Below are 26,886 nucleotides of genomic sequence, written 5' to 3'. Positions count from 1 at the left end.
CAAGAGCCCTAACTTCGCCACAAATAAAGACATTAATAAATGAATAACTAACTAACTAACTAAATAAATAAATAAATTAAATAAATAAATAATAGATAAATAGATAAATAAATAAATACATAAATAATAACCGGAGGCCACCCTGCCAGAATGCAGTTCTTTACATAACGTGGGCTACTCCAGCGAGTGAAGCCTGCACATTCCTTCTGTACACAAAACACTTCCGGAGCAGATGTCGTACAAGTGCAACGTTCAACATGCTCACGGACAACAGAAACTCCCACTAAGGTATGATATATCTGTTTCTTTTATCAATAAATAACATCGAACTAATTTTTTAAGCAATTTTTTTGTCAATGAGGAATCTTTTGCACACGGAGTAGAATACTCAAATTCCACAAAGCACTTACAGAATATGGAATGACGTAAGCTATCTATTACGTTGTTCAGAATCTCCTCCAACAGTAAATCCCATTGAACGTATTGGAGACATTTGTTCGCCAATTACCTTCGAGAGGACTCAGTTATTAACAGCTCCTAATCGAAACGGCCATGAGCTCCAATTTAAGTTCAACACATACTCTTGTTGTTCCTGCATACTGTTGCACCGGCCACGACATTTCCGCGTCAGTAGACTGGGTGAATCAGTCCCCCCCCCCCTAAAACTTGAGCTGAATGGCTTGGGGTGGTTAGGGGTGGAAATTAGGACACCGGACATCGCGTGTTATTCAAATCGTGTTGTTTACATCAAAGCAGGGTGATGAAGTCGAGCAAAAAGTAGTATTGGGTGATAAGTGATGTACAGGCCACACACAGCCCACTGATTTACGAACGCTTTACTGTCCGGATTCATGGCTAGATGGTTAGCGCGCTGGTCTTTCGTTCAAGGGGCCCTGGCGTGAATTCCCGGCCGGGTCGGAGATTTTAAACTAAATTAGTTAATTATACTTACACAGGGGCTGGGTGTGTGCGTGTTCTTAGTATCATAATAGTGTAACTTATAATTCTTCTTCCTCTTCTTCTTCTTCTTCTTCCTATTATTATTATTATTATTATTATTATTATTATTATTATTATTATTACAAATATAGGCCGGATAAGTGGTGAAAAACAAAATCCAACATTAATTAAAAAAAAGGCTTTTCTCAACTCCTCACGAAATTTCTATGAATGAGCAACAAAGCTGTCTCCTTAGGACTGGGAACTTGATACGTTGGTGGCCGGTCATTTCGAACCACTTGATTTCTGTGGACATCTCGTACCACCTAGGTTGTTCACTACATGCGAAGGGCTTTCCGTTAACCCCCGCAATATTTCCGTCAAGACAATCCGTAACACTTTATGCCAGATTATTAATATAAAACGTAAGATTGGAATTCCTCCTGTAGAAATATGGAACTGTCATAAGAATAAAATACTTGGTGATGTCTTGGAAAAGAGAGGGAGAGGAAACCAACTGCGTCTTTATAAAGTACGAATTGAGCATTGAAAGTTGAAAGAGAAAGAAGAAGTGCGTCAAGTATGACGAAAGGCTTGACAGAATAATGAAATGAAATGACTTTTAGTGCCGGGAGTGTCCGAGGATATGTTCGGCTCGCCAGATGCAGGTCTTTTTGATTTGACCCCCGTGGGTGACCTGAGCATCGTAATGAGGATGAAATGATGATGAAGACGACACGTACACCCAGTCCTCATGCCAGGGAAATTAACCAATGATGGTTAAAATTTCCTACCCTGACGGGAATCGAACCAACTGCAGATGCTAAGATCATGCCAGAGCAGAACTCACAAGGTGATTGACTTCCTCTGAGGGGAAAGAAAAACCTATTGATTTCGTCAAGAACGTACCCGAAGTGTTCGGCTGTTCGGAAACAAAAGAGGAAATCGGAAACTGTCCGTGGATCCAGACGTGTTCGGTCGTCCTTCAATAAAACAGACCATGAAGAACGCCTCTTAGACTGAAAGACAAGAAAGTTTCTCGCTTAATGTACAGTACAGTCCGTGTTTCTGTAATTTTGGTTTGCAGTAAAATATCATCAGAAAACGCGCCGAATTCTTGGACATACGGTCTGTTAAGAGTATCGGATGCTTCATTGTATTTTCGACTCCTATGCCGAAAGATTAGCTTCGAGACCTTGGGTTCAGAGGCTCCTGCCTTCGATTCTTGGACCGGTCTAGGATTCTAGCCACGTCTAGTTAATCGTCTGACTTAGAGACTGGGATTTGTGTTAGTCTCAATGCACAGCAACACACTACTACTCCGCCAACCATCACAGAAACACATTGCTCTAAATAAGGTTGGCGTCCGGAAGGGCATCCGGCCGTAAAACAAGGTCAAGTCTACGTATGAGAGAAAATTTGCACTCACGACATCATAACGTTGTGCAAAACGTAGAGAGGAGAAGAAGAAGAAGAAGAGATCTTGTAAAACTTGAAATAGATAGGAATGAACATACTGCTGTACTGGTTTCAAGAAGTGATGGCTTGAAGCTCCATATATATGGATTCGGGTGAAAGAAAAAACGGAATGTTCGAGCCGTGACAGTGGCTACGTGGTTTGGGTAATATAGTAGTGAGCTTGAATTCGGAAGATTGCGGGTTCGAACCCCACTGTCGAAATCCCTACAAATGGTTATCCGTGGTTTCCCATTTTCACTCCAGGCAAATGCTGGGGCTGAACCCCAATTAAGACCACGGCTACCTTCCCCATCCTTCAGTCGCCGAAAACATATGACGTGTTAAGTGCTTCATATTCTAGTTCTGCACGACACTACAGCTGTTATTAAAGTTTATTCTCAATTAATCACTAGTGATCTGCATTTAGGGCAGTCGCCCAGCTGGCAGATTCCTTATCTGTTGTTTTCCTAGCCTTTTCTTAAATGACTGTAAAGAAATTGGAAATTTATTGAACATCTCCCTTGGTAAGTTGTTCCAATGCCTAACTCCCGTTCCAATAAACGGATATTTGCCCCAATTTGTCCTTTCAAATTCCAGCTTTATCTTCATGTTGTGATCTTTCCTACTTTTAAAGACACCACTGAGACTTATTCGTCTGCTGATGTCATTCCACGCCACCCCTCCACTGACAGCTCGGAACATACCATTTTGACGAGCAGCTCGTCTCCTTTCTCCCAAGTCTTCCCAGCCCAAACTTCGCAACATTTTTGTAACGCTACTCTTTCGTCGGCAATCACCCAGAACAAATCAAGCTGATTTTCTTTGGACTTTTCCAGTTCTTGAATCAAGTAATCCTGGTGAGGATCCCATTCACTGGAACCATACTCTAGTTGGGGTCTTACCAGAGACTTATATGCCATCTCCTTTAGATCCTTACTACAACCCCTAAACACCCTCGTACCATGTGCAGAGGTCTGTACCCTTTATTTACTATCCCATGTATGTGATTACCCCAATGAAGATCTTTCCTTATATTAATACCTAGGTATTTACAATGATCCTCACAAGGAACTTTTACCCCATCAACGCAGTAATTAAAACTGAGAGGACTTTTCCTATTTGTGAAACTCACAACCTGACTTTAAACCCCGTTTATCATCATACCATTGACTGCTGACCATCTCACTACATTATCGAGCTCATTTTGCAGTTGCTCACAATCTTGTAACTTATTTATTACTCTGTACAGAAAAACATCATCTACAAAAAGCCTTATCTCTGATTCCACTTCTTAACTCATATCATTTATATATATAAGAGAACATGAAGGTCCAAAAAGCTCAAGGGGAAACACTAAAACGCACAGGTTTCAACCATGGCATATGTTGCAATGTCAAGAGCTTATGACGTCCTTAATGTTGCAATGCAGTCAAAAAGTAATTTTACAAAGAATGCCATATATATAAATCCTTCATTAAATATTTAAACCATTTAAACCATTCACCGTCATGTTTTGACGTATTTCTGCTGATTACTTTTTAATATCATACATTATTTTTTGTGTAAGAACTAAATTTTGCCACGCGTTCACTGACAAATAGAGCACAAATTGTTTTTCTAGTAGCAATGATGCACAATGAAAGGACGCGGTTTAGCACGCACAATATAGATGTTGATTAAGTTAATGGATATCCCAAAGCGGTCCGCGAGTTGTAAAGCGTTCCACAAGTGTCTCAGAAAGGCAGAATGTCTTCTAGTAGGAAAGTCTTCACGCCATGCAAGCGTTTCTCTTTCTTAGGATTCAGGAACTTTCTATGAAAGTACATTTCACCGGTCTTGAGGATTTGGTGAGAGACTTCACTGTCACGTAAACTTCATTACTGTCGGTCAAAGTCTCAAATGCTTCATTACTTTCGCAACTTTCAATAAGGTTCCTGAAACTCACCGATGGAACTGACGAACTCAGTAACTCGGATAAACGGATGCCATCACACAAATTATTTAACAACTTGAAAATCACGCCCAGGAGACGGTAAGTCAGCTTGCGTCATAAATGCAAAATTACCGAGGTGAACTCTTTCTTCCCGCAACTCATTGGGCTGATCTTGGAATATCAGCTCACTAGCAATTGACTATGTATAAGCTAGACGAAGCGTACACAAGGATATTTACAGATTTAAGGCTTTTAAGTTAGCGTTTCTTTAAACAGGTACACGTGGTTAACTTACGGTGTGGGGAAACGAAACATGTTCTATCCTATGCTCTGTTCTGTGTCTGAGCTAGAAACACTAGGTAGGGAGCAGCTGAGAAAACAACTCGCCAGTTTTACGGAGTAGGCGTTAGTTCATGTGTTTGTATTATCACGCCACATATTTTTCTCTGTTGTGTCATCTAAGAGTAACGCTGGAAGTGTTGTGTGAACTTGTGGGGAGCATGAACCGTGTTAAACTCTAAGGTACAAGGAACCTCGAATGCCATTTCAAGGTATTTAATGACGGATCTCGATAGCTGCAGTCGTTTAAGTGCGGCCAGTATCCGGTATTCGGGATATAGTGTGTTCGAACCCCACTGTCCGCAGCCTTGAAAATGATTAAGGCCACGGACGCTTCCTTCCCACTCCTAGCACTTTCCTGTCTCATCGTCGCCACGCCATAAGACTTATCTGTGTCGGTGCGACGTAAAGCAACTTTAAAAAAAGGTATTTAAGGATTGAAATAGTTATGCAATTCCAGAAAATTCATCTGTGTGACGAACTATGAATAAAACGTCGAATATGTTAAACTCTACGACCCCGAGGACAGGTAACTTACACAGATTATTTTCACTTTTCATTTCTTCGAGAATGTAAAACATTTTACTCAGTCGAACGCCATAAAGAATATAATATATTCAGTCATTAAGTTTGTTACATACGGTATGACAGGCACTGTCGTGAAGATTTAAAATCATAAATGTACTTTCATTTATCTGCCTAAATAATAAGCAGGAGTAATTTACGTGCCAGTAAATCTACAGAGACGAGGCTGACGTACAGTATTTGAACACCTTCAGCCAGGATCGAACCAGCCAAGTTGGGGTCAAAAGGCCTGACCTCAACGGCCTAAGCCACTGAACCCCGCAAGATAAGATCCTCTACACGCCGACATCATACGACATGGAGTGTCGAATGGACTTTGTTCTGCCCTTCATAAATTCGAATACCTCTGCCGGGTTTGAGCCCGTTTCTCTGCCGACACTATCAGTGATCCAGAGAGGCAGCTTATTTATCTGTCTGAAAATGAGGGTGGCCACAAGGATCCAGTTATTACTACCAAAGAAAAAACCCCACGGGGCAACAGCCCCGAAGGGCCTTGGCCTACCAAGCTACCGCTGGTCAGACCGAAGGCCTGCAGGTTAAGAGGTGTCATGTGGTCAGCACGATGGATCCTCTCGGCCGTTATCCTTGGCTTTCTAGACCAGACCGATATCTCACCGTCAGATAGCTCCTGACTTGTAATCACGTAGGCTGAGTGGATCCCGAACCAGCCCTCAGATACAGGTAAAAATCCCTGACCTAGCCGGAAATCGAACCCGAGGCCCCCAGGTAAGAGGCAGGCACGCTACCCCTACACCGCGGGGCCGGCTTACTTAATATTACACCTACAGTAATTATATATGCCTTAGTCCCGCTTCCTGATACGGGGTCGGTGTCAGATCAAATTATACGCCTTGTTTTTACGACTGGATGCCCTTCCTTTCGCCAACTAGAGGGGAGCTAATTAAGATGAAACGAATGATTGTGAATGAAACTGGGTAAGGAGGGAATCGGCTGTGACACATGAATAGGAACTGTCTTGGCATTTGCCAGCAAGTGAAAACATACTTCTCAAGACAGCGATGGTGGGGTTCGAACCTCCTCGCCTCCCGAATGCAGAGCTTGGCTCCATAGCCATAGTGCGGCCTACAACAGTAATGAACAGAAGGAATTGAATATAAATGCCAAAAGAGAAAAGTGTGACTTACAGTGCTCTAAGTGCGTAAATAAGGGCGAATATTAAGTGTCTCAAGATCGTGATGGAACCCTTCAGCACCGTGAGGGCGAGGGCGTGCGGAAGTCTCGAACCTCCCAGGTTCTTGAGGTAGTAGCTGCGTTGACTTCTACTGGCTGTGTTAACTAAAGGTATGCGTGAACTCTTGCACATCCATGCTTGTTTGAACTATGAAATCAATCAATCAATCAATCAATCAATCAATCAATCAATCAATCAATCAATCAATCAATCAATCAATCAATCAATCAATCAATCAATCAATCAATAATTAATCTGCATTTAGGACAGTCGCTCAAGTGGCAGATTCCCTATCAAATATTTACCTAGATTTTCTTAAATAGTTTCAAAATTTTTTGAAATGTATCGAATATGTCCTTTAATAATATATTCCAATACCTTACTTCTCTTCCTATAATTGAATATTTGCTCCAGTCAGTCCTCTTGAAATCCAACTTTATCTCCATATTATGATCGTTCCTTCTTTTAAAAGCTCCGTTCAAGCAAATTCGCCTACTAATGTCACTCCACGCCATCTCCCCGCTGACAGCTCGAAACATACCACGTAATCGAGCAGATCGTCTCCTTACTTCCAAATTTTCCCAGCACAAAGTTTGCAACATTTTTATAACACTGCTCCTGTATCGGAAATCACCCGCAAGGAGTCGTGCTGCTATTCTTGGGATCTTTTCTAGTTCTCGTATCAAGTAGTCCTTGTGTGGATCCCTTACACTGGGAAAATACTCTAATTGGGGTCTTACCAGAGACTTATACGCCCTCTCCTTTACATCGATACTACAACCCCTAAAAGCCCTCACAAAGAGATCTGAAACCTTTCTTAACAACCTCATTAATATGATTACTCCAATGAAGGCCTTGAGGCACTATCACACCATCAACACAGTAATTCAAACTGAGAGGACTTTTATTCTTGACGAAACTTACAACTTGACTTTTCATCCCATTTACCATCATACCATTATCCGGTGTCCATCTCACAACATTGTCTAGGTCATCATGCATTCCTCACAATTCTATAGAGTAAAACATCATCCGCAAATACCCTTCTTTGTGATTCCAGTTCTTTACTTATATCATTGACGTAAGAAAACCACTGCCCTACGGAATCCCCCTCTTAATCAATACAGGATCAGGTAACACTTCACCTACCAACTTTCCTTAAGTCGGCAGTGCTGTTCAGAATTTTATGTGTCAACGATATGAAACCTGGAATGGGACACAGTGTTGGAGGAGTGGTGGAAAGACGGAAGAAAGTATAGAGGAACCATATTTGCCCCTACCCGGCTACAGCTCGATAATGGGAAATTATGATGATGATGATGATGATGATGATGATGAAGCACTTTGAATCGAAATAAAAATAAAAGTACACACTGACTGTAAATTGTATAATAATGTATTTCACACTACAACAAGCATCTGCCTCCAAGGCTAAGTCGTTACCGTGCTGGCCTTTGATCAGAGGAATCCCGGGTTCGATTCCCGGCAGGGTCGGGAATTCTAACCACCATTGGCTAATTTCGCTGGCACGGCGCTGGGTGAATGTGTCGTCTTCATCATCATTTCATCCTCATCACGACGCACAGGTCGCCTACGGGGGTCAAATCAAAAGACCTGCACCTGGCGAACCGAACATGTCCTTGGACACTCCCAGCACTAAAAGCTATACACCATTTCATACTACAACATGCAATACATTGCACATTTTACTAGCACACTACAGCGGTTAGTTTGGGTACTCCTTAAAACAACATGAGCCCAAGAATTGTATAAACGAGCAAATGATATGAAATGATATAATTAAGATACAGTGGTTTTGTAGTAGAACATGCTGATGTACTGTCTTCCTGGAAAAAAATTCTCAGAGCTAACACAAAATTCATCAGACTAATAGTAAATATTTTTTTCGTTTTTCTCAAAACTTGGGTTCTGTGACACATGCGATTTCACAGATGACCGATACAAATTTGGGACAACTTCAGCATCCACCTGGCGTGAAAATAGGAAATCACAGATCTCAGAGCTGCTGATGCATAATTTACAGCTGCACGACCCGTACAGAGACGAAACTCACCTGATAAACATACAAAAATATCGAGACACCGACATGAACTAAACCAAACCCCATGGCGCAACAGCCCCGAAGGGCCATGGCCTACCAAGTGACCCCTGCTCAATCCGAAAGCCTGCAGATTACGAGGTGTCACGTGGTCAGCACGACGAATCCTCTCTGTCGTTGTTCTTGGATTTCCAGACCGAGGCCGCTATCTCACCGTCAGATAGCTCCTCAATTGTAATCAAGTAGGCTCAAGCCAGCCCTCAGGTCCAGGTAAAAATCCCTAACTCGCAGGGAATCGAACACGGGGTCGCCGGGTAAGAGGCTGACATGCTACCCCTACACCGCGGGACCTGTGATACTGACATAGTTCACATCAGAAATATCAAATGCTTAAGTTAATTCTGTATTTTTTACCTAAGATGATGCCTAGAACAGTGCCGGAATTATTCCTCGACACAGACTGGAATCAAATGTGACTTACACTCAAGTCTCAAGGCTGTCACAGTATGGAAGCTACTGACACTACATCTGAAAAAAAAAATTGTCTCAGTGAGTAAAGCACATCCCATCATGCCAGGAATGCCTCAAAATGGCATCGCCATCAGTTTTTCGGTTTCTTTATAACTTTCGGTGTATTTCTACTTCCTGACACGAGGGATTCACGGATATCATTATTTCTTTCTTCCTTTTCATTTTCAGTTAGCGTACATAATGAGTGTCTTTATTTGTATATATCTTTACGCCAGGACAGGAAATTTTTCAAGCCTGAATATTTTAAATTACTATTTCGAATGTGTAGTAAGCATTTTAAGCAAGGGTGATGCTGTATTAAGACATTCGGTGAAGCACTAAGAAAACTACCTATATTTGATAATTGAGAAAAATTTAAACATATTTACAAGACGGTGAAAGCAGAGAGTATTAATACGTATTAACATGTTACTATTATCATCAAAACTGCTTGGATGTCAGGTTAAAGCAATAAATATTTAACTCAATATGAAGTTGAAAATTTCAGTGTTGGTGGAAAATACATCAGCTCTCATAACTACAGGTCATCTGTCAGTCATTAAGCATTGCCTCAGAGGAGAGCGACAGGTTTCGGCAGCCGGCACAATTCCTATCCTCGTCGTTAGATGGGGACTTCAATAATTCCATTTCTGGCCCGGTCGAAAGGCTGGAAACAGGCTGAGGATTTCATTTCGGTAATTTCTGTCACTAGAAGTAAATTTCGAACTGTTACCAATTCAGACATGTACATCGGACAACTACTTTCTTAAACTTCAGCAATACCTTCAACTTGTGATTCTAGAGGCTAAGAGCGTACCAGACACCGTTCACTGGCGCAAGGACGCGTTTTTGTACTTGTTGTGATCCCAGTCACATAACAGTTCCTCTAAAGCACAAGCACGTCTCGTAAATAAAATGTGCATTGCATCGTTCATATGACAGCTGAGAGAAATACCCGAAGGAAATAAAATAATGGTGTTTGTTACAAGGGAACGTAAATAGGCTTTATTGTCTCTATTTTGAGTAAACAGCACATGTGAACCGAGAAATGAAGGAACAGAAAAACTGAACCAAAACTTCTTTAACTGCGTTACGAAAGTCCTATGATTTGTAATGTTTTTTTTTTCCTACTTGCTTTACGTCGCACCGACACAGATAGGTCTTGTGGCGACGATGGGACAGGACGGGGCTAGGAGTGGGAAGGAAGCGTCCGTGGCCTTAATTAAGGTACAGCCCCAGCATTTGCCTGGTGTGAAAATGGGAAACCACGGAAAACCATCTTCAGGGCTGCCGACAGTGGCGTTCGAACCTACTGTCTCCCGAATACTGGATACTGGCCGCACTTAAGCGACTGCAGCTATCGAGCTCGGTAAATTTGTAATGTTAATTACGGTGGACGAATAGTATTGGGTAGAAAAGTATGGCAATTAAATTTCTAAATCTTGTTGCTTACAATGTCTCTAAATGCAATATGCCGTTAGTGTAGTAACAATTAAACGGACGATACTGCGTTATACTGTATTTCTGCACTCAGTCCAATCAAATTATTGCCAATGAAATCTAATTCCGACATTAATGCTTCTCTAAAAGTTCGGCTGTGTAATTTTAATTTCTCGATTCCCATTTACTGTATTCTAAAACCGAGCCAATTAAGCTTTAGTTACGTTCCTTTGTAACAAACAACAATATGCTATTTCTTTTGAAACATAAACCTCCCTTCAAAACAAAATCTCAATGATCTGCATTTAGGGCAGTCACCCAGGTGGCAGATTTACCTAGTCTTTTCTTACATGTTTTCAAAAAACTTGGAAATTCGTCAAGCATTTTTCTTGATAAATTATTCCAATCCTTTATTCATCGCTCTATAAATAAATATTTGCCTTAATCTGTCCTCTTTAATTCCAAATTTTTCTCCATATTATGATCTTTCCTACGTATAAAACGTATTTTTTTTACAAGTTTGTTTACGTCGCAACGACACAGATAGGTCTTACGGTGACAATGGCATAGGAAAGGGCTAGAAGTGTGGAGAAAGCAGCCGTGGCCTAAATAAAGGTACACCCCCAGCATTCGCATGGTGTGAAGATGGTAAAAAACGAAAAAGCATATTCAGGGCTGTGGACAGCGGGGTTTGAACCCACGATTTCCCGTATGCAAGCCCACAGCTGCGCGCCCCTAACCGCACATCCAACTTACTCAGTGTTAAAAAACAAGCTCCATTCAAGCACATTTGTCTACTAATGTCATTCCACACCCTCCCTCAACTGAAAATCGTTTAGTCGAGCAGCCCGTCATAAGAACGTAGCAAACTGAGCGAGCTGGCCGTGCGGTTACGAGCGCGCAGCTGTGAGCCTGCATTCGGGAGATAGTAGGAGTTCGAACCCCACTGTCGGCAGCCTTGAAGACGATCTTCCGTGGTTTCCCATTTTAAAACCATGGAAATTCTGAGGCTGCACCTTATTTAACGGCCACGGCCACTTCCAACAACTTGATTTACGTCGCACCGGCACAGATAGGTCTTATGGCGACGATGAGATAGGAAAAGCCTAGGAGTGGGAAGGAATTGGCCGTGGCCTTAATTCAGGTAAAGCCACAGTATTTTCCTGGTGTTAAAATGGTAAACCACGGAAAACCATCTTCAGGGCTGCCGACAGTGGAGCTTGAACCCACTATCTCCCGGATGCAAGCTCACAGCTCCGCGCCCCTAACCGCACGGCCAACTCGCCCGGTCGTCCACTGCCTTCCCACTTCTAGTCCTTTCCTATCCAACCGTCACCGCAAGACCTATCTGTGTCGATGCAACGTAAAGCAATTAATAAAGAGAGTAGGAAACCAAACGGGTAGCGTGTGAATACGTCATTGGACCAGCTAACGTTGTCTGATGGGGCTAGACCGGCGCGCTCTCTATGCACCGAGCCGTCAGTGGAGAGGGGACCTGTAATGGCATTAGTACACGAATAAGCTTGAATGGAGTTATTACAAATAGGGAATATCATAATAGTATCAAGGTAAATTTGGAATTCAAGAGGAGAAAATTGGACAAATATTCCTTTGCAAAAAAGGAATTAGGGATTGCAATAATTTAACAAGATAGATGTTTGATAAATGTTCATCTTCTTTGAAATCACTGAAGAAAAGTTTAAGTAAACAAATGATAGGGGATATGCCACCTTAAATGCAGATCAGCGGTGATTTAATGACTAGTATCATAGTTTGAAGTTCTTGTAGTGGCGAAACTTACTATAGTTTGACTTTAAGAATGAAGTTGGTGGCGATATCTTCGTTATCAATAATCCCACGGGGAAATGTAGCACAAAGTTTTACAAACCCCTTAATACCATTTGAATGAAAACCTACAACCTGTTTTCCAGTCAGTGACGGGTCAGGGATGGAATGAATGAAGCCCCCATCTTGCGGCGAGGATAAGAACTGCGCCGGCTGGCGAAGCCTGTCGCACTCCTCTGGGGCAATGATTAATGACTGACAGATGAAATGAAGTGATAGTGGGAAGTGTTGCTGGAATGAAAAATGACAGGGAAAACCGGAGTACCCGGAGAAGAACCTGTCTCGCCTCCGCTTTGTCCAACACAAATCTCACATGAGTGACCGGGATTTGAACCAAGGAACCCAGCGGTGAGGAGCCGGCGCGCTGCCGCATGAGCCACGGAGGCTCCCTTAATACAAATTAAGAACGTGAAATAATATCGATATCCTCCGTATATTAGAAGTTACTTCGGTGTAATACTATCTTACGTGAATAACCCTGCATAATGGTTCCAAAGATATCTGAAAAAATATATATATATATAAATCAAAGAGAAATTTGGAGCGGGAATCACAATCCAAGTGCAGGAAAACAAAATCCTGAGATTTTCCGATTATATTATTTTATCTGAGAATGCGGAAGATCTAGAGAAATTGCTGAATGTTATGGACAGAGTCCTGGATAAGAAGTACAAGATGAACATAAATAAGTCCAAAACAAAATTAATGGAGTGCTGTCGAACGAAGTGAGATAACGCAGGTAAGGTATTCGATTAGAAAATGAAGTCTTAAAGGAAGTAGATGAATATTGTTACTTGGGTAGTAAATAACTAACGATGGCAGAAGTAAAGAGGACATAAAATGCAGACTAGCACAAACAAGGAAGGCTTTCTTTCTTTCTTTCTTTCTTTCTTTCTCCAGGGTTAGTTTTTCCCTCCGACTCAGCAAGGGATCCCACCTCTACCGCCTCAAGGGCAATGTCCTGGAGCGTGAGACATTGGGTCGGGGGTTACAACTGGGGAGCATGACGAGTACCTCGCCCAGGCGGCCTCACCTGCTATGCTGAACAGGGACCTTGGTGGGGGATGGGAAGATTGGAAGGGATAGACAAGGAAGAGGGAAGGATGCGGCCGTGGCTTTAAGTTAGGTACCATCCCGGTATTTACCTGGAGGAGAAGTGGGAAACCACGGAAAACCACTTCCAGCATAGCTGAAGTGGGAATCGAACCCACCTCTACTCAGTTGAGCTCCCGAGGCTGAGTGGACCCCGTTCCAGCCGTCGTACCACTTTTCGAAGTTCGTGGCAGAGCCGGAAATCGAACCCGAGCCTCCGGGGGGTGGCAGCTAATCACACTAACCACTACACCACAGAGCCGTACAAGGCTTTTATTAACAAAACAAATTTGCTCGCTTCGAACATTGATATAGGAATTAGAAGGATGCTTTTGAAGTCTTTCGTGTGGAGAGTGGCATTGTATGCAAGTGAAACATGGACGATAACTAGCTCAGAAGGAAAGAGAATGGAAGCTTTCGACATGTGGTGTTACAGAAGAATGCTGAAGGTGAGATGGATGGACCGAATCACGAATGAAGAGAATGAAGATATACTGAATCGAATTGGTGAGATTTATTTGGCTAAATTTGACAAGAAGAGGAGATAGAATGTGGGACATATCTTAAAACACCGAGGACTTCTTCAGTTGGTTTTAGAGGGAAGAACGGTAGGGGTAGACCATTGTATGAATATGACAAGAGATTAAGTCAGATGTAAAATTCAGCAGTTATGTAGGAATGAAAAGGTAAGCACTGGATAGGGTGGCATGGAGAGCTGCATCAAACCATGACCCACGAAACAACAAAAACAACAACAACATTAATTAAATATATCAGAAATCACAACACGCATTCCCCTTACCGTTTCAATGTTGCACACTAGCCGTCGATAAAGTCAGAGGAATCAGTTAAAGGACCATCGACTGGAGAAGAGCGATAAGAAAGTCCTATCAATTCTGGTATACGGTCAACTGAGTTGCAACAAAAAATTGACTACGTCCTCGTCAGACGCCGAGACGTCAGTGTCGAGCTGCGCCACAACACCGATCTGCAAGTGTCACGTCAAGCCATCGAAAACCGAACACATAGCACGAACAGTACCAGTGAGACACAATTGGTGGCACTTCCAAGAGATGGAGGCTGACGTCGTAGCACGAATAATACTGCTGCCCATAATCACAGTCAAAGAAACCCAAATGAAAGCGAAACAGGCTGCTGAAGAAACAGCACGTGCCATTCTGGGAACTACGAAAGATCGACAAAGGCCCGTAACTCTGGAAGGATATGTCAAGGATGGGCTATTAAGAATGAAACGGTTATATCATAAGATTCCAAACGACAAAATGTCTCCTTGGGATGCCGTCAAGACAGCCCGTAAGGAGGTGAAGAATATCGTGGCAGCAACGAAAGTCACACGGTACGCAGGGCGTTAAGGGAAATTCGACAAACGTGAAGATGAACGCGGCATCTGTTGACTCGCCAAATAAGGACATCACAAAACAATAGGCATCCAGCATTTCAGCGACGATACGGACAGAACACCAGTGCTGATGAAAGACTCACCGAACGAATCGGAATAGCAGAATTCAAGGCTGTTCCGAATCGTCTAAGCTAAGAAAACCATTGTTCCAGACAACACAACCCTGAGTTGCTCTCAAACATATGATGCAGGTAAGCTGTTTAGTACAGTTGTTGAACGAAGTAATTAAAGAGAGACAGAAGCTGAGTGAAAGGCGACGGAGAGTCACGGTATCAATCTTCAAGAAGGAGGGATGTCTCCGATCCAAATTGTAAGTAATACTATGAAGATCCTCGAACAGATTCGGTACATACGAATTCACAAATTCGTCAAAATTACTAGGAACTAAGTTGGATCAGTGAAATGTTAACAATATTCAGGGCTGCCGACAGTGCGGTTCGAACCCACTACCTCCCGAATGCAAGCTGACAGCTACTTGCTCGGTAATAAACTTTCTTGAATGTAGTCGTAGTGTAAGTTATAGGTTTGTGCAGTGTACCCCAGGATGGCCACGCTTTCTTAATTCCGTTTCAAGTGATTCTTTGTCATACCGAGCGAGTTGACCGCGCAGCTGTGAGCTTGCATTCGGGAGATAGTTGGTTCGAACCCCGCTGTCGGCAGCCCTGAAGAGAGTTTTTCCGTTGTTTCCTATTTGGACAACAGGCAAATTACTGTACCTTAATTAAGGCCACGGTCGCTTCCTTCCTACCCCTAGCCCTTTTCTGTCCTATCGTCGCATAAGATCTATACGTGTCGGTGCGACGTAAAGCCTACTGTAAAAGCAATACTTGTCACCCGTTTTATTTGACATTCTTCTCCGGACGTTGTAGCAGGTGTAAGACTCGAGATCGGAGCAGGCACAATATTCAACAAATCAAAGATGCTGTTATGCATTTTCGATGAGCTGGATATGCTACGTTGTTCAAGAAACTACGAATGTTTCAAATATTTCAAAGTCCAAACGTTGTGTATATTCGACATAGTGTAGTGGTAAATTATTCTGAGACGAAAGTAATGCAAGTGTCAGGAGATGCAACATGGAAAGACCTAAGAGTTGTAGGGACACAGGTTTGAAACAGTGGAAACTTTAGGAAAACCGACATCAGCTGTCGCCAGTAACGACGAGGAAGATATAGTGGTGAATTAATGATTGCTGCAGGGAACACAGCTTACTTCTCAGTACGTAACATACTGAAGAATCGAACATTAAGACTACGTTTTTACAAGACATTGGTGCGGCCGATTGTTACATATGGAAGTGAGACACTAAGGATGCTGAAAGGAACAGTAGGTGGATTGGAGAGAAAAACACTGTTGAAGATACAGTATTTGGAGCCAAAAAATAGATGCACAAGGAATTAAGGGAATTATATCTTGAGCCCAAACGTTCTCTCTCTGTCTGTGTGTGTGTGTGTGTGTGTGTGTGTGTGTGTGTGTGTGTGTGTGTGTGTACATACATGTCGCGTATGAAGTGGTATAGCATTCCCACAGAATGGACACTGATTGGTGGTAAGCGAAATGAAGCACAAACACCTAGGTGGCGTTCAAGAACAAAACAGAAGGAAATCAGTAAGGTGGAGTGATGACACAGATGTGTAGAGGCAGACGACGTGAGGCCAACTGACAGCGAGTCTGTAAATGTACGAGATGGAGAAGAATTTCTACAACTCATTCAATGCTCGGCAAAAAACAAAGATTATAATTTACTGAAAGACAGAAGGTAAAACAAAATGGGCACAGCAATAAACTGAACTATTTCGGATACCTGTCCAGTCTGCAGTACTGTACTTATATGTATCAAGGCAGTATACATTAAACTGTATACCTAACCACTATTCTTACAAATTCAGCAGAAGATAATTCTCGGAGTGCGTATTGCTAATTAAGAAATCCGTCTATCTCATACAAATAGCCATGTTTTCAGCCGTTGGACCACCACTTTTCTCGGAATTGAATTATTATCAAAACGTCTGATATGCCACAAAGATCAGTGTTTAATAGTCACGATGAAATTCAATCTTTTGGGAGATTTTCAACTGGCAGGTAAACTACTTTTCAGTCTTGACAATTCCGTAGTTAAGGGTGGTAACTGTAAGAAGATTCATGGTTTATTTGTAATCCGGATTTGCAACGTTAACTAAAAATCAAAATATACTCACCTTTATATACAGACCGATTTTTTACGGTGGCCTCTTTCAGAACGGAATGGTGTCTAAAGTAAAATATGCAACGCATTTTGCTGTAGTAGCTAATGGAAGCGAAGACAGAGCATTTATATAGATGAAGACGCGTCATCGACGACCAACTGTATTTTTATCTGACTAGTTGGCTGAATGGTCAGCGTATTGGCCTTCGGTTCAGAGGGTCCCGGGTTCGATTCCCGGCCGGGTCGGGGATTTTAACCTGCATTGGTTAATTCCAATGGCCCGGGGGCTGGGTGTTTGTGCTGCCCCCAACATCCCTGCAACTCACACACCACACATAACACTATCCTCCACCACAATAACACGCAGTTACCTACACATGGCAGATGCCGCCCACCCTCATCGGAGGGTCTGCCTTACAAGGACTGCACTCGGCTAGAAATAGCCACACGAAATTATATTATTATTATTATTATTATTATTATTATTATTATTATTATTATTATTATTATTATTATTATAACTGTATTTTTTATAACAATATCATAAGAAGCCTTATGTGATATGAAATTGACGTAATTTCTGTAGGTGTACAAATTTATGAAGGGGTGGCTGCAATTAAAGATGTTTCTGGCTGCGTAAATATTTATACACGAATAAAACGAATGACACATTGTTTTCAGTATAGTGCTCCAGTTTTAGTTCTAGAATTTTCTTAGGCCTCGTACGACAAACCATAATAGAGTTGATACGATTCCAGCTCTAGGAAGATGTATTCACTTGTTTCCATCGAAGATTTGCTCCTTTAAGGAGTGTGAAGGCCCAAAGATATAGTAAAACAGTACGGTTACATACGTTTCTCAAATCTTAGAATGTGTATTCTACCAGGATCGTAGTATAGTAAGTGAAGTCAAATTAAGGAGTAAGAAAGCTGATGCTGTGAGCATGCAATTCCGATCTACCGTAATCTATTAGAAAGAAACTACCATTACATCCATTTGTTTTCAGACCGACTTTACTGCATGGGAGTGAACCCTGGGCGACTCAGGGTATCAGGGTACCTTATTCATGAGCTGGAAATAACAGACATGAAGATAGGAATGATTGCTGCTACAAACAAGTAGGAACAATTGAAGGAGGGTACTCGGAATGAGGAGAAAAAGAATACGTTAGGAACGAACTCGATGGATGAAGCGGTACGTATAAACCGGTTTAGTTTTGGAATTATATTAGGCCAATAGAGGAAAACAGGCTACCCACCAGAAGTATGGACTCAAGTCATAGAAGGTAAGAAAAGCAGAGGGAAGCAAAGGAGACGGTGATTAGACTCCGTTATTAATTATATGAATTGTAGAACTAAACGAGGCTCTACAGCTTGTATGTATGTATGTATGTATGTATGTATGTATGTATGTACGTATAATAAGTATGTATGTACAATAAGTATGTATATATAGTATGTATGTACAGTATGTATAGTAAGTATGCATGTATGTATTGATGTACGGTATGTTAAGTACAGTATGTATGTATGTATGTATGTATGTATGTATGTATGTATGTATGTATGTATGTATGTATGTATGTATGTATTGATGTACACTATGTATGTACAGTATGTATGTATGTATGTATGTATTTATGTATAGAAATAACCAGACAGGCTGGAAATGAGAGGCATTGTAGTTCGAACATCACTTTTCGGATGTGACTGAGAAGGAATCTTCTTGCTCACTGCAGGTCTCTAGAGCTCAGATTTCTCACTCAAACTTTTAGACTCGCGGAACAGTGGCTGCAATTAGTGGGCGGCTTTCAACTGCAAGTAATTCGACACTTGCTTTGTAAATGCGAGAGTTGGTAGTGGCATGGCTAAGCCGAGGACTGTACATAGCCAGTCTCGTACAGAAAATACAGTACTTACAACTGAAATCCGGACAGTTGTATTAATAATGTTAACTAATGTTTGTGTTCAATAACAGTTGATGAACCGGGCGAGTTGGCCGTGCGGTTAGGAGCGCGCAAGCTGTGAGCTCGCATCCGGGAGATACTTGGTTCGAACCCCACTGTCGGCAGTCCTGAATATGGTTTACCGTGGTTTCCCATTTTCACATCAGGCAATTGCTGGGGCTATACCTTAATTAAGGGCACGGCCGCTTCCTTCCCATTCCTAGGCATTCCCTGTCCCATTGTCGCCATACGACCTATCTGTGTCGGTGCGAACTAAAGCAACTAGAAAAAAACAGTTGATGATGTTTAAATGGGCCTAACATCTAGATCATCCTCCAGTACAAGGGGAGAGCGCGTAATGGACTGTACTGCCGAAGTGAGCAAAGTGGACATAATAAACATGATGATACACCTCACACTCTAAATGGAATAGCTCCGCCACGCCAGTTTCTCTCATGTTGGTTAGTAATTTCGGAGGTACGGTATATCATCTAGTCCAGGTGCACCGTTGATACTTGGGTCTCTCAGTGGTCTGTCAAATTTTGACGTCATTATTGTCATCTACAGCCTTTCCATTTTCCAACGAATTATCGTCCACTTTTTCCCTTGACATAATAATTGCTGAATGTGTTCCTGCCATATTTCTGCTCTGACTTCTTTCCGTGGAAGTGGTTTTTCATCTAAGCTGTTAATATCCATTGGCTAAGTTTTCTTTTCTCTACACATATCACTGATTTTCCTTCACGCAGCATCTTCTCTTCCTGCATTCATACAACCTTCAACACATTTACACTTCTCTTTCATCCATTCCTTCTTAGCTGCCTTGCACTTTCTACATACATTCTTTAGTTACCTGTGTTCCTTTCTGGCTTCCTCATTTGTTGCATTCTTGTATTTTTAACCGTTCATCAGCCAGGTCTAGTATCTTCTGAATTTTCCAGTAATTCTTTTTTAATCTTAGCTTTCCTTTTAACTTCTCATCAGCATCCCACTGATGTTATTTAGGACTGTCCAATCCTCACCTACTGTGTTTCTATCAGCCTTTCCATTTCTTTCTGGAACAAACTGTTCCTTAAAACACCACCAAGTTGTGTTCAGAATCCACATCTGCCCCTGCGAAAGTCTTGCAATCCAATACCCTTTTTCTGAATATGACATTGTTTATCCATGTATACAGCCGTCGTCTGAGTTTCTTCCACCAAGTATCAGCAAGGACTAAATTACGATCAGTGCAGTATTGCATCAGTCGAATTCCTCTTTTAATCCTTTGTCCCAGTGTATATTCCAGTAATATATTACCTTCTCTTCCTTGAACTACTACTGCATTCCACAGTGGGGTGAGAATTTATTCCACTCTTGATCTTTGTGGCATTGGTTCAATGTTAGATTTCTTACAGGTAGTCGGATGCTCTATAGCCATCATTATTTTGCGTATATGGCCCTAATTAATGTTTGAATTTCAAGGAATGCATAATTACATACCAAGAAATCTAACAATAATATCATTTGTCAACTGGTACAGTTCTTAAGGAAATGTTTTTTTCACGCCCTTATGAGGTCACACCCGTGGAACTGACCTTATTCCGTGTATTCCGTAGTGGTGTGTCGGTTGCACTGAGAGCACAACCCCGGAAATTGTACTTGATCTCATAACTCTGACTGCCCACGTGCGACAACTGTACATTCATATTACCAGGTGAATGGGTGGTCATTGCAGGCGAAAGGCAAAACATGACGCCGTAGAGAAGACATAAATATGGCCAAGCCTTACTTGCACTGATGAAAATGTGAATAGCAATAATGTCCACACAGTAAATTCCACTGCAAATATGTCCATATTTTATATTTCATTATAAAATATTTATATTAAAAGTGCACAGCAGAATACGTGTGTATGAAGCAAAAATAAGATGTATGTAACTCTTGCTGTTACTATTGCCAAGCAATATCATCTGTAAAGTTTTGGCATGTTTAGTGCAAATTATGGCGTAAGTTATAAATTCACAAGAAAGGAAGGAATTCACAAGTGAGTAATGGCTACATATATAATTTCCATCCACGAGGTACGAATAATACCATATTATATTGGAGTTTTATTATTATTATTATTATTATTATTATTATTATTATTATTATTATTATTATTATTATTATTATTATTATTATTATTATTATTATTATTATTATTGTACCGGGAGGTACACCTCTACGCCGCGGATTCAAATTCAGCGCCTGATGAACTCCTCTATTGGTAAAACTGTGAAACTGAAACTACACCAACTTGGAACTTTACTCAGAAGATGTCACTACAGAAATATTATGTAAATTTGTTATTGTACTGTTTCATAAACTGAGTGAATTTCCACTTCTTTTGTTTGACATTCATCAAGAAGTTTAGACATTCTTCCACAGAGGGTACCACTAACAATAAGTTCATGCATCCTGGTGCGAGGTATAAGAAGTTATCATTCAAAGACGTTTTGTATTCATAAGTTATTTCTGATTGATGTTCATTCAATTTTGGGTTGGCAATATTTCCTTTTTATTTCCGCCAGTTTTGAATATAGCCAATCCCAAATTTCTGTAATTAATTTTCAACCTATCGCAGTCTTCTTCTTCTTCTTCTTCTTCAATTTTGAGTGTAACTTTTAAATTGACCAATAAAATTCAGTGGGTGTGTCTTGATTAATCGTGAATGATCTCGAACCTTCCCTGAGGGTTTATAAACTGCGGCTTTTCTCGTTTCTTGCCCACTTGATTGTCATCTTATTGAACGTGTGTGTCAAAGCAGGAGGCGGGCGGCCTCTTTCATCGGTCAGCAGTATATCTACAAGGTAATAGCCACATAACATCTTTGTTTCTTGGTACCTCCGCAGTTTAACCCGATGGAATGGTCCGAATCTTTAACTATGTAACCAACTTTTCTAAAATGTAAATCCTCTTTCGGCTAATGTAAAAACTTCGTAAACTCTTTAACTGTAAATCGGGGATAGAGAGTTAATTACCCTCTCGAGCTCCCCTTCATCTTTGGCTGAGGTGACTACGTTTATAACTGTTTTTCATTCTGTAATGTGGTAAATTACTTCCTATACGAGTCACCTCAGTAGTTTGGGAATAGCCCCTGTTTCACCGGTCTAGTGCCCTTTAGGTTTTTAAGTTTTCACTATCTTGGAGCACTGTACGCCTCCATTCAATTTGTGTTTCGGGCCATCTACTTAACCTGTTCTTTTCCGCAAAGGCCCTGTAGGTTGGGTACTAGATACCCCTGTATAACATTACCTTTCAATTTGTAAGTTGTGCCTTGATGGCGAGTGATGGTAATTTTCTGATATTGCCTTGAATAGGCTAGCAGAAACTGAGAGCCTGTTAGCTCTTTTTCAATTTTGTGATTGTAACGAGTGCCTCTGGAAGGCTAGACATTGTGAGCAAGTGCTCCATGAATTAGGGGGATTTCTGCCCTTGAGTAAATTTGTGCTATTTGTAAATTTGAGCTTGTAGCTCAGGAAATGTAAAGCTAGGGGCTTAAAGCCCAAGGTGTTAAGGTTCTGAATCTTGGATTTTTTCACAATCTTGTTTAATGTTTGCTACTAGTACCTGTAAAAATGGTTAAATTTTGAGTTCTGAAAATATAACCTTCAGTTGAAGCTTTTAATTAATTTTGACATTGTAGTTTGACCCATTCACCCCAGCACCTTCTTTAACCTCTTTCTGCTCCACGGGTAACCCCGTAACAATTATTATTATTATTATTATTATTATTATTATTATTATTATTATTATTATTATTTCGCATGACAGAAGGATATATGCTTACAAACAATGATAAAAAAATATTTACATACATATTTGAGTAGTCTTAAAACATTCAGAATGAGACTTAGATCACATGATGTAGTGGTGTAAGAGTTGAATGTCCAACATGCCGAACATTATTACAGCTTCTTCAGGGGCCTCATGCATGTCCTGCATCGTTCCATTGAACTTCCTAAGTGGAGGTGTCACGATAGAAGAGGTTGCAATGCACGGTGCGTTATGAATACACATCTGGACATTATTCGCGATGAAGTGAAACAATTAACAAACAGAATGAAGGTAAGAGATAGATTAAGGTGTTAAGAAAGCCCATTACAAATCATCCGAGATATAACTAGTGAAAACACAAATGAGCAGGTACTCGCGTAACTTCCGGAAAAGGACAACCTTAGAAGAATGATAAATAATGAGCAAAATCGTCATCGGTCACAAAATGTAAATCGCTTGAAAGATAGAACTATAGCAGATCCTTATACACACACAATTAGAGGATACATTTTTACTGCATGATGATGGTGTAGATGATCGTGACGGTATAATAATGTTCGGCATAAACAGGAATATTGAATTCCTTCGTGCAACTGACTATTCGTTTACTGATGCTACATTCAAGACAGTGCCACATCAAGTGTTTTCAGCACATTGCATGATTCATGAAATAAAATATTTTCCCTAATGATACAGAAAAAAGAAAATTCTTATCATCAAACTTACAGCATCTTAAACACGAAGACACAAACTCCAGGGCGAGAACTGTCACCAACGTCCACAATGATGGACTTCGAAGTTAGTAATATGAATGCAACACAGAAGAATTTTCCAAATACAGATATTAAAGCTTGTTTATTCCAACTCGCACAATCACTATACTGAAAAATTCATAGCCTGGGGATAAAGGAAATGTATGTGAAGGTTAATGAACCGGAAATAAGACAGGAAATTCAAGAACTCGTGGTATTACTGTTCAAAGAATTGGAGGATATTGAAATTACCTACGACGAATAATACAACAACCTTCTTAATGGCCTCCTTTAATTCGGTGAATATACTGAGACGGTGTACATAAGACGACGACAGGCAAGAGGTAGGCGTAAAGCTGTTTCACCTTGGTTCCCTCCGGCTAAGTGGAATATGTATGAACAAACCATGCATGGGTTACACAAAAGGCTTTGACACGGGATTTCACAGAAAGTTTTCTGCACACCATGTACGATAACGCAATTTATAGAAAATTTACAAAGAGAACATCACGATACTGAGAACAAGATTACACAGCTTCAAACGGGATATCAAATGGTTCTGCAACCGGTCAGTAGGAGATATATAATAAGAATAGAAAATATTGTGCGACAATATCAGGAATACAAGGGCAACAATAATGTTAAGGTTCCATATCACATCACCTAAAAATGAAGGTGCAACCTCACCCTTAAATCCAATATGATTAGCAGAATCGTCCAATTGTATATTGTGTAATTTTATTCACACAAATGAACACATTATATTCATTTCTTGTCAAATAAAAAGAATACTTCGTTTATAGTATTGGTGGACATTGAATTTCATTGGACATTTAGGAATAATGGACATTCAAGCAGAGAACATCAAACTCTGGGCATTTTATAACAGTGGACTATAATACATACTGGACAATGAGCAAAGTGAACATTTTTTCATTGTCCCTTTAAAAGTGGACATTTTATCTCTGGATCCATAAATATGCCACGGAAAAGAAATCGAAGACACTCGGGCCAAGAATAACTCCCCGTATAGTCGGACATAATTTGAAACCAAAATAAAATGTTTAGAAATTATATTGTATAACATGTCATAGAAATACAGCCACAGTTATTCAAATTAGGACAAGGAGATCTGGCAAAGCGTGCATTCATGACACATTTGCATAACGTTACTACTCTTAAGTTTATTATGAAGACAATAATACTGTCTTCACGTGCAGTCTGTTGATTTCCTCTGGATGGGCGTTGAACGTGAATGACCATACATGTCAATCAAAGGTCATGAAACATTACCATATTTATCCTAAAAGGAAAAAAATATATGTCCCCAAAAATTTTCTCTTTGACAGTTGCCAAAGCCAATAATAATGAAAATTGCTGCCGCATACCATTAATATCCCTGCGTGAATGTAGAATTAATATTTAATAGAAAGTAACATTTTATGATACTGTGTTGTGTTTCACGTTTTTAAATAACCTTCGGCAATATCAATATTGGCACAATATGATATACTATGTAAATTATATTAAAGAAAAGCTCATTAAATGAAATCAATGTTTACAATGTATTCTTGAATATTTACCAATAAAGCTACATAATTTCCATTCCGTCAAGTATTATCGCCAGAAACTCTCTTTCAGCCTTATCAACGTTATTAGAAGAATCGATCTGAACTACTTCGATGCAATCAAACGACCAATCGAGATGTGTAGGAGTTGGAGAAATTACATCAAAATATTCAACAGAAGAGACCAGACAAGAGAAAATCAGGATACGTGTCCTTGGTCAGTCAAATTTACTCCAGGCTAGGTGTCATTTTTATTATCAATCAATCAATCAATCAATCAATCAATCAATCAATCAATCAATCAATCAATCAATCAATCAATCAATCAATCAATCAATCAATCAATCAATCAACGCTAATCTGCAATAGAGCTGTCACCCAGATGCAGATTTCCAATTAATTGCTTACCTAGAAAGTTCTTAAATGATTTCAAGGAAGTCGGAAATCCATCGAGCACCTCCTTTGATAAATTGCTACAATTCCTAATTCCTCTTCCCAATTTGACCTGTTGAAATTAAACTTGACATTACGATCTTCCCTACTTTCATAATCTCCACGCAAATTTATTCTCACAACTGACAGCGCTTAGTCAAACAGCTCGTCTCCTTACTCGTAAGTCTTTCAATCGCAATGTTTGAAACAATTTTTACCACTACTCTTTTATCGGAAATCACTTAGAACACACCGTGCTGCTTTCATTTGGATTTCGTCCACTTCTCGAATCAAGTAATCCTGACAAGGGTCCCATACACTATAACCTTACTCTACCTGTTTCTTACTAGAGACTTACACGCCCGCTCCTTACCAAAACCCCTAAATAACCTCATAACCACATGAAGATATTTGTAGCCTTCATTTACAGCCTCCTTAATGTGATTTCGCCAATGAAGATCTTCCCTTATATTAACAACTAGTTACTAACAGTGATTCCTTTTTTTTTTCGCTAGGGGCTTTACGTCGCACCGACACAGATAGGTCTTATGGCGACGACGGGATAGGAAAGGCCTAGGAGTTGGAAGGAAGCGGCCGTGGCCTTAATTAAGGTACATCCCCAGCATTTGCCTGGTGTGAAAATGGGAAACCACGGACAACCATCTTCAGGGCTGCCGATAGTGGGATTCGTACCTACTATCTCCCGGATGCAAGCTCACAGCCGCGCGACTCTACGCGCACGGCCAACTCGCCCGGTCAACAGTGATTCCCATGAGGTACTTCCATCCTATCAACACAGTAGGTTAATTAAAACCTGGTAAAATGTACACCTTGACTTTTCACCCCATTCTCCACCAGACCATTCGTTGTCTGCTGTCCAACTCACTACTTCATCCAAGTCTTTCTGCAGTCGCTCACAATCCTGTAAGGTATTTTTTGCTCTATGCAGCATAACATCACACGCAAAACGCCTTATCTGTGATTCTATTTTTTACTCATATGGAAACATAATGATCTAACAGTACAGCCTTGCGGCCCCTCTCTATCACTACAGGATCAAGTAATGCTTCACCTACTTCCCTCTCCACCCATTCAATCACCTTTTTATCTAATCACGAAGTCCTCATTTTCGTCAGTAGTCTCACATAATTTACTTTACAAATACGTCAATAGCGATATAGTGCATTTGACCTCCTGAATGTTTGATATATGATTCTGAATCCTGCAAGTTGAGTCTTACTGGAATGACATTTTCTAACCTCGGACTGATTTCTATCAAACCAGTTAGTCATTTCGCGAAGACGTCTAATGTAACCATAAAGATTGCTTTCCCAGAGTTTACAAGCAACACAGTTAAGCTGATTCGCCTGTAATTATCCGCCCTTTCCTTT

General features: G+C 40.7%; 1 protein-coding gene across 1 annotated transcript in view; it reads right to left on the bottom strand.

The window, feature by feature from the left end:
- Positions 1–26,886, bottom strand: part of pxb — a 281,818-nt gene that overhangs the window by 203,164 nt on the left and 51,768 nt on the right. The gene's annotated exons all lie outside the window — the stretch shown is intronic.

The sequence above is a fragment of the Anabrus simplex genome, chromosome 2 (assembly GCF_040414725.1).
Source record: "Anabrus simplex isolate iqAnaSimp1 chromosome 2, ASM4041472v1, whole genome shotgun sequence".
NCBI classification, from domain to species: domain Eukaryota; kingdom Metazoa; phylum Arthropoda; class Insecta; order Orthoptera; family Tettigoniidae; genus Anabrus; species Anabrus simplex.
The sequence above is the reverse complement of the archived record's forward strand: the minus strand, read 5'-3'. Positions and strand labels throughout refer to the sequence as shown.